This window comes from Phoca vitulina, unplaced genomic scaffold (assembly GCF_004348235.1).
Source record: "Phoca vitulina isolate PV1807 unplaced genomic scaffold, GSC_HSeal_1.0 scaffold25, whole genome shotgun sequence".
NCBI lineage: Eukaryota > Metazoa > Chordata > Mammalia > Carnivora > Phocidae > Phoca > Phoca vitulina.
Window position 1 is genome coordinate 38,143,071 of NW_022589728.1, and position 9,121 is coordinate 38,152,191.

The following is a 9,121-nucleotide window of genomic DNA, read 5'->3' on the forward strand; positions in this document are numbered from 1 at the left end:
TAGCAAATTCCATGGCAGTTTTAATGTTGAGCTGCTATAGTAAATAAACTGGACATTCTTGATACTTGAATATGGAATATGTGCACAGGGAAAGGAAATAAACATTGCACTTTATAAGCGCTGTATTGTTAAGTGGAAAATGCAAAGTCTTAAATAAAACTGTATTTAAAATTGGCAAAAAAAAAAGAAGGTGGGGTTTAATGATCTGTTCAAAGTAAAGGGTAAGGGAAAACAACAGTCAAGAATGATACCCAGGTTTTGTTTTGTTGTTTAATAAAGATTTTATTTATTTATTTGACAGAGAGAGAGACAGCGAGAGAGGGAACACAGGCAGGGAGAGTAGGAGAGGGAGAAGCAGGCTCTCCGCTGAGCAGGGAGCCCGATGCGGGGCTTGATCCCAGGATCCTGGGATCATGACCTGAGCCAAAGGCAGACGCTTAACGACTGAGCCACCCAGGCGCCCCAATACCCAGGTTTCTGATGTGAGCAACTGAGACAACAATGGTGCCGCTTACCGGTTAATTGGTTGCAGTTTATCTTATATCAATTATACCTCAATAAATAAAACTGTAAAAGAAAAAAGGCAAGAAAAAGATGCTATTAGAGGGTAATCAGGGCTCTGACAGTGCTACAGAAGGTGAAGTCATTGACAGTTCCTTGAGATAAGTGATATATACTTATCATGAGATTCCCCCCCCAATTGTCAGGGGTCTCAGGTAGCTTGTTGGTTAGGTGCTGCATCTCTGATAAATCAAACATACAAATTTTGACCTGAATGATAATAAAAAGTCCGTTTTAGAAAATTTGGGGAATATTTTTCCCAAGGAAGCACATAGTGAAAAACTTAAAACTTTTAGGTAGGAAAAAGCTTGATTTTTCTAAAAACACACACAAAAAGACCAATATGGCTAAAGTTCTGGGATTGGGCATAGATGGAATCAGAGATCAATGCAGGAACAAAAACATATGGGGACTTCTACGATGTGGACTGGTGCCATTTACTGAGATTAAAAAAAGAAAAAGAAAAATCCTTGGGCGCCTGGGTGGCTCAGTCGGTTAAACATCTGCCTTCAGCTCAGGTCATGATCCTGGGGTCCTGGGATTGAGCCCCATGTTGGGCTTCTTGTTCAGTGGAGAGCCTGCTTCTCCCTCTCCCTCTTTTGCTCCCCCAACCCCACCGCTGTCAAATAAATAAATAAAATCTTTAAAAAAAAATCCTGGAAATACAGAAATGTTATTCAAAAAAGAACAAAAACCCAAACAAATTTAGAGAAGAGCCATTTAGCATGTTAAATCCAGAGTACCTGCAGGACGATCCAAGTGAAGCCACCCAGGAGACTGTATTTGTATGTATGACTCCGGGACTTGGGAGAAAGGTCCAGTTGGCACATAGATGTAGTAATTGAAGCCATGGGAGTTGAAGTTGGGAGAAAAATGGGCCTGGGACAGAGCCCTAAGTGAACCAGCAAATTTTAGTGAGAGACAGAGAAGGAGCAGTCAGAACCAAAGGAAAAAAAAGCAGGAGAGGGTATGTCATGGAAGCGAAGAGAGGAGATACACAATACTCAATTTAACAAGGGTATATATATCAGTTGGTGGTTAACTGTTACGGAGAGAAGTCGGGCAAGTTCAACAGGGAAATAGGAAAGGTGGGTGGGAAGAGCACATTTCTTCTTTCTTTTTTACGTGGTGGGACAAGGACAGGTTTCACTGACATTTGGGTAGAAATGTGAACAGAAGAGATAGTCATTAGTGTCTGATATTGCTGAGAAGCAAACTACAAGCTTAAAAGTGATTTTTGGCAGCTGTTTTATATGATGGGAAAATATACAGCAGTTAAAAATGTTTTTGAGGAATAAATGACTTGGAGAAATGTCTGTATTATAATTGAAGTGAACAAAAAGCAGAAATTTAAATATAGTATTAGCCTAAATTTGAAAAGTAATTTAAAAGTAATTTCCAGAAGGAAATATCCCATTCTCAGGGCATCTATGCATGGTGGGATAATGGGTAACACTTATCATCTCTATGTTGTTGAAGATTTCTGCAGAAATGTTTTTAATTTTAAAAAGTAATATGCCTTTCTTTTGCTGTGAACATGACACATGCTAAAGAAAGATAAATAAGGAATTTTTTTAAAAAAGCTACCATCCAGATGTATAGTAAGTACTGTTAATTTTGGCAATATCCAAATAGTTCACTACAGATTTTCTAGACAGGAAAAGACATGCAAATACACACACACAAACATGTACAATAAGTATTACAATATTTGCTGTTAACTGGCTTTTTTTTCTTACTACATGTCATTAGGTGTTTTCCATATCAGTTAATACAGAGCTTACTCTTTCCTAGTGGTTACCTGTTAATGTATTTAACTAAGCCCTTATATCTGAACATACACATCATTCCCTATTTTTTTCAATATTATAAATTTTGCATACTTTTCTATTGTATTTCCAGGATAAACTTCTAGAAGTGAAGTTGATGGGTTTGCTATGAATTATTAAGCCATGTTCAAAAAATGTTAGTAAGTTAATCACACTGAAATACATTTATTGATCATTTCTTTACTATTATACTGTTTGCTCCATTTCAAACCTCTCGGACCTTACTTTGTCTCTAATAGACACTTGATAATGGTAATAGTTTTTTTTCCCTATCTTATTGAATTGCTTGAGGTTTAAACAAGAGAGTAATATACAAAAGGACTTTATAAAAACCCCAGTATCCATTTTAGCAATCATAGCAGCCATATTATGAAAATAAATTTAATACTTGCAATTCTTGAGAGAAAACAATATAGAAGTCCAGTTAAAATTTTTTTTCAGAAACCAAAAAACTCTTACACTCAAAATTTCAAGTTTTCATTCCACATTTTTATAATTATAAAACATTTAGCACATAACAACTAAGACAGGCTGCTGCCTAAAAGCTCAGTGTCGGTAAACTAGCAGTTATTTTAGGCTGCATTAAATTGTATTGCCTTCCCATATTACTAAAGACGGAATTGTGCCCCCCCAACACACAAAAATTCATATGTTGGGGGGGCTGTATTTGGAATAAAGAAGTGATTAAGGTTAAACGAGGTCATATGGGTAGAACCCTAACCCAATACAATTAGTGTCCTTATAAGACACGAGAGAGCATGCTCTCTCTGCCTCCCTCTCTCCCTCCCTCTCTTTCTGCCAAGTGGAGGGATGGTGAGAAGGCAGGTATCTACAGGCCAGGAAGATCTCTCATCAGAAATGGAGTTGGCTGGCACCTGGATCTTGGACTTCACAGTCTTGAGAACTCTGAGAAATAAATCTGTTAAGACACCCAGCCTGTGGTATTTTATGGCCACCTAAGACTAAGACATATACTGTTTTTTTTATTATTATTATTACTATGAGCTTTTAGGATGAGAGGCTTAAAATTGCCGATTAATTAAAACTAACCCAGGGGAGCCTGGGTGGCTCAGTCAGTTGAGCGTCTAACTCTTGGTTTTGGCTCAGGTCATGATCTCGGGGTTGTGGGATTGAGCCCTGCGTTGGGCTGTGCGCTCTATGGGGAGTCTGCTTGAGATTCTCTCTCCCTCTGCCCCTCCCCCTGCTCCTGCTTTCTCTCACTAAAATGAATCTTAAAAAACAAAACAAAACAAACCAAGGCCCAATTTCCTTCAGCAGTGTACTAACCCTTATGAGCTTTGCAGCTGGGTGTGTGACCCTTGAATATCAATCTCATTTCATAATTGGTTGCATGATATCACTTAATTATGCAGTCTGGTCAAACAAAAAACACAAACCCTCAATTTTTCTGTACTTTTTTGGCATATAGATTTATACCACCATTTAGTCTTGTTGAGAGTTCTTTGAAATTAATATTTGGGACAGATAGTCTAGATCTCAACCTGGCTCTGTTCCATATTGGGAACATTCTCCTCTTGCTGTACCAGACAAAACAGCAAAATAACAGCTGCTAGGAATCCAGACTTGCTGGCTCAGTGTCAACAGAAAGGAAAGAAGCAAAAACCATTGTGTTCATGGTGATCATGTACAAGTCTTTCAGGACCATTGCAGTGATCCTTAATTCTGTGGGAGTCATCAGTGTTGTACCCCCTCAAAGCTGCATTCTTTGGCTTTTAGTGTAAATACGGCTTCCCAATTCCAGTTGGAAATACTTAACATAAACGTTGAACTATAGTCCATATTCATTTTTTGCAGGTTACGTGTGTTAATTTGTTTTGTTAATTTGTAAAATTTATTAGTAAACCCCCGAATCAATACTTACGGTGCTTTCATGGGCATGTACATGTGCAGACAAATTTGTCATCTGACATGTATGGACTCAGATGAAGTGAGACAAGGTGACAGTCTTGTCTCAGCTCTCATGCTGCAAACAAGTGCCCTTTTCATTATATATTTAGTGTGTTTTTAGCATTTTTCTGCTTTTTCTTGGTGATTTTGCTGTTAAAATGATCCAAGAATACGGCTGGGTAGTGCTTGTTCCTAAGTACAAGAAGGCTCTGATGTGCCTTACAGAGAAAATATGTTAGGTAAGATTTGTTCAGGCCATGTATTACAGTGCTGTTGGCTATGAGTTTAATGTTGGTGAACCAACAACAGATATTAAAGTATCTTAAAACAAGGCTATGTATTGATCAGTTGATGAAAATAATGTGACCAGAGGTTCACAGGAACCTAATCCTATCCTTCCCCCAGATGCAATGATACAGTATTTGCTAATTCAGTGACTTTATAGAAATAACTACTAGTAACAAAAATCAACTACATTGCAGTGAACTACAAATTAGAATATTTAGAACAATGGGTGTGCCATTATATTTTAAAAGTTTTAAAATTACAAATTAAAAACAATTTTGGTACAAAGATAAAAGCCCCATACTCCATATTACCCATCGCCAAGTATAGGGCTGACAATAGTGTGCATTGTTTTTGATGTTAAATTCAACTGGAACTATAAATCTCAAATCTTCTATTCCTCTGTAATACCTACCCATCAAATACAGGTGTCCCTTATGGTTTAATCTCCTTTCCTTTTCCCTTCTATTTCTTATCATCCTTTCCAGGGTGACTTCTCATGGCCTCAAATACCATCTTCAAATAAAAAAACTCAAACCTAAATTTCCAATCTTGACATCTCTTCTGGCTCTAGACCTGAATTTCCAAATACCTGTCTGACTTATCCACAAATTTTCCTGTCACAAATCATGATCAGTATGTTACAAACAAAACTCATTTTTTCCCTCCATAAGCCATTCTTTTCTGCGTATGTACCTTAACTGAAGTAATGAGCTTTCTTCCTTATCATATAAACCAGAAGTTTATCCTCACAACAATCTTCTAAGTAGGTGCTGTAGTGTGGATGAGGTAGGATTACATAGATGACAAAATTACAGCCTTGAAATCAGATTTGGTTCTGATATTTACTATGCGGCCTTAAGCCAATTACTTTTTGAGCCTCACTTTCATGGTTAATAGACACAGTGAAGATTTTATTTTTCTACTTTAAAGTGTGTTATGTATCCAGACTGGCAGCATCAACACATGGGCGCTTTTAAGAAATACAGAATCTCAGCTTTACCCCAAATGTTGTATTATTATCTGCATCTTAATATATCTTCAGGCAACTGGTTTGCAAATTCTAGCCCATCCTTACTAATACAAGAATGTTATCACCTTCAAGGGAGTACAACATTGGAGAATCCAAGTAAGTCCTGTCTGTAATTTACTAGAGCTGCTGTTCCAATTATTCCTAATATTCCTATTTATCATTTGTCACCAATTCTAGTTAATGAAGGCCTTTTACAGCTTTTATAATCTTTGATTTCCTCCAAAAACCTTGAACTCTCTGCACATGACTTGAATTTAAATCCACCGCAAGGTTATCTTATTCACTAGAGAGACCTCTTATTATTTGAGAGGCTCATTCTTTATTTACTATTTTAAGTTGTACTCCTTCAACATTTCTTAATTTGGATTGTTCAACTTGAAATTTTCCTTGTGTCCTAACTTTATAAATTTTCAAGACAGAAGGAAAACAGAAGTACCAATCTTGCCCTGAAATATTTGGAAAATGTGACTTACAATTCAAATGCAGAAACTTTTATACAATAACACTGCTTCGGCAAAACTGTTTCTAGATTCTAATACTATTTAACATTTATTAAGCATTCATAATGTACAATGCATTATGTTCAGTGAGAAAGTTTATAGAGGGGCTTAATATATTTTATTATCTAATCCCATGATGCTATTAACCTGAGTACATTTCTAACAAGTTCCCAGGCAATGCTGATATTGCTTTTCTGATGACCATAATTTCAATATAAAAACCATACCGCAAGAAATTTTATATGAGGTCTAAGAAAGAGACGAAACCTGTGTATGTGAATGTGGGGGTTGTGGTGCTGAGAAAAGACTTTGGCTTCTCCTTCTTTGAAAATGAGCTTTTAGAACTTAAGTTAAAACTCATTTGGGAGAAATCTGTCACCAAGATGTTAATTGTGGCACTTAAATAGCTTATATTGGAGAATATCCACTACTTAGGATTGGAAGGTAACAAAATTTACAAACTCCAGTTACTAAGTCTATCTTAGGTGCATATTCCATTCTTCACCTGTTTTCATTCCCTGTTCCTTGCCTTTTGTACACCCATTCCATAACATATAATGTATAACATCCTTATTGTAGCATTTCCTAAATTATAAGTGTTCGTTACAATTTTCTCTTTGACCCAAGTTGAGAACATTCCAAAATTCCAAGAATATGATTTTTCAGCTTTTAAACTTAGTTTCTAGGCTTTCTTGCAATGTAGTCATTTGTGCAATGTGCTCATAGATTAAAATTCTCACTGTATCCTAGCACAAGATCATTTAGAAATGTTTCAGGATAGTTTGAAAAGAATGCAAATGAAGTAGCAAAGTAATACACATTCACACCCCTCCTAATTAGTTTATCCCTTTTCATTTACTTTACTAAAGACTGTAAGTGAAGTCAGTCTCCAATATATGTACTGCCACATGTATTTGAATTAAGAATTACTTTATTAAGTACTTAGAATGCATTTAAAAACTATATATACAGCAGTAAAACTACCACTCACATCAAGATATTGAACATTTTACAGATGAATGCCATGTTATTTACCACATAAAGCTTCTTAAATGTTACATCCTACAGTTTTATACTTTGCTATAGCTTAAATTCTGATCAAAAAAAATGGGTGTGGAGGTACCATGGGGGAAAAAAAATTCTCATAAAAATGTTGCTCCCTATTTCAATTTCTATGCCTTAACAGTTTTCATTATCTTTAAACTCCTTTATCCTTTGTTTTATACAAATGTGAACCTCCAGGTTCAGAGACTGATTTTTGACCCAATTTGAATCTTTTTAACAGGGATATTTAGCCTGTTCATGAGTGTGATCTGTTAATCTATTTTATGCTAATTTTAATGTTTCCTTGCTGTTTTTGTTTTTTCACCATTTCCTCTCCAATTTTATCTGTAACACTTATCTCAATGTCAAATTTACTTAGAACGAACTACTACATGAAGCGGTTACTACTGATTTTCGCTAGGCAAGATGTACATAAAACAAGGTTTTCATCTACCACCTCCCCAGTCAGGGATTTGGAAATTTTCTTTACACTGTCAGCATTAACATTATAAACAAACTTGTTACTTTCCCCACCCTCTACAATTAAAAATAAAGGACACAAAACTGTACCAATTTCCCATTTTATCAGATTAACACTTGGAATGCCTTTACTCTAGGTGTCCTGTCCACCACAGTAACAAAGCCCTTTTATTTGTTCAGCTGAAGAGCATGCATATCTTTATCCACATTACATACTAAAAACAGTACTTACTTATTGTCTACATTGAACATTTAGCACACCTTTTCGGTTTAAAACAAGACAAACTGAAATTTTAGACCCAACTCAAGAATTTATCTTTGCATTTCGTTTTATAACCCTACATATAACAATTTAATCTTTAATGATATTTAACTAGCTTTAATGCTTACCCGCCATTTTTTTTTAATACAATTGCCTCACTACTCTTGTTTTTGTGCGCTGCAGTAACAGCATTTTGCAAATTTTTCAAGAATGGTATTTGGCTGATATACTTTCTTAACCCCTGCATATCTAGGAATGTCTTCCAGTTGCCTTCATTTAGAAACGATAACTTGGCAGGATATGTAACTTTTAGTTCAAAATCATTTTCCCTTAAAACTGTAGATACTGCCCCCTTGCCTTTCGGCATTTACAGTTGCAAGAAAGAGAAAAATCGCGTCAGTCTGACTTTTACCCCTTTACAGGTAACCTGCTTTCTCTGAATGCTTGGGAGAATTTTTTCCTTTATCCTTCCAGTTTAAAAACGTCACTAGGATATGTCTAGGTGTTGCTTTCTTTTCGTTGTTTTACTGGTACTCTATGAACTTTTTCTATTTGCAGATTTAGTTCGTTTTTCGAATTTGGAATATTTTCTTCAATTAGGTCCTTATTGTTTCAGCTTCATTTGCTTTCCCGTTTCAGGTATTCCTATTATGTGTAGATTGTATCTCCTGGACCGATCCTGTAGATTTCTCTTCTTCTCTTTTATTTATTTTTCCTTTTTTTCTGCAGGTTTCTCTTGTTTTGCATTTACTTCGGGAATTCGATTTTGTGACCGATCAAGCTTGCACATTTCTGTTAGCTCTCTCCCCTTGATACTTTCCAAGCGCTCTGACATTAGCCTCTTTATCAGTGAGCATAGATCTTTAAGCTCCTGTATTGTATGATGATCAAACCTTACTCTCTCTTCGGTTTCCACTGCTATATCCGTTTCAAGAGGCGGCATTTTCTCGATTATAAGCTGTTTCTTCCGAACTCAGGTATTACGACCTTTAAAACAATAAACAAAACTTAATTCTCTACCGCTTGACCGAGTCAGCCCAAAGATTCCCATTGGTAATTATTAACAGGTTTACTGAAATGTTCTCTTCTTGCTTACCTTTCGAACAACTCTTCTTGGCAATGGGACCAAAAGTAAAGATTAAAAGCAGCCTTCCGAAGCCCCTTACAAAAGAAAACGAACGTCCAAAATGGTTCCCGCACGTCGTCACTGCACGCCTCA

The 9,121-nt window shown here is 36.2% G+C and overlaps 1 long non-coding RNA gene across 1 annotated transcript; it reads right to left on the bottom strand.

Moving 5' to 3' along the window:
- Positions 1-8,218: 8,218 nt before the first annotated feature.
- LOC116643154 lies at positions 8,219-9,117 on the bottom strand. Its single transcript, XR_004301497.1, has 2 exons — positions 8,999-9,117; positions 8,219-8,889 (listed from the first exon to the last, which is right to left on the bottom strand). It is a non-coding gene; the product is annotated as an uncharacterized LOC116643154 (long non-coding RNA).
- Between the last annotated feature and the right edge of the window lie 4 nt (positions 9,118-9,121).